The sequence below is a fragment of the Penaeus monodon genome, chromosome 20 (genome assembly GCF_015228065.2).
Source record: "Penaeus monodon isolate SGIC_2016 chromosome 20, NSTDA_Pmon_1, whole genome shotgun sequence".
NCBI classification, from domain to species: domain Eukaryota; kingdom Metazoa; phylum Arthropoda; class Malacostraca; order Decapoda; family Penaeidae; genus Penaeus; species Penaeus monodon.
The window spans coordinates 32,530,531-32,531,142 of record NC_051405.1 but is presented as its reverse complement, the minus strand read 5'-3'; positions in this window follow the sequence as shown (position 1 = coordinate 32,531,142).

Below are 612 nucleotides of genomic sequence, written 5' to 3'. Positions count from 1 at the left end.
CAACGTCACTGAATTTATTAACTCGTCCAGGAGACAAAACCTACCGATGAAAAGCTGCATTTGACGTCACGGAGAGCCAAGGGTAAACAGCGAGACGAGTCAAGAATACTTTTAGGGAAAGGACGGAGGGCAGAGGCGCTTTCAAGGATGTCTGGGTCAGCGGGGATGTATTAAACCATCGAAACGTTCTTCCCGTTTTTTCTCTCGTTTTTCTCTTTTTTCTTTTCTTTCTCGTTTTTCTTTGTTTCTCTTTTATATTTTATTTTTTATTTTCTTTGTCGTTTTTTCCCTTTTTTTTCATTTTCTTTTATTTTTTGCTTTCTTTTCTATCGATTTTCCTGTATTATTGCTATTGCCGAGATCAACAGTACTTATCTAAGCTACGAAAAATTGGCCCACAATGCCAGAGTGGGCGTGGAAAGGGTGGTAGCGGGAGACCAGAGCGTGAGATCACCGAGACTGTCATTCATGCCTGTGTCAGTGGCGGCGCGGCAAGGAGGCGGCGAGATAAGGTATCAGCCGGCGTCTTGCGGGGGTCAGGGAGGGAATATCGTGCGGAGGGGGGGGGCAGAAGGAGGGGTTTGGCTCGGGCAGGTTCCTCGCTGATATTCG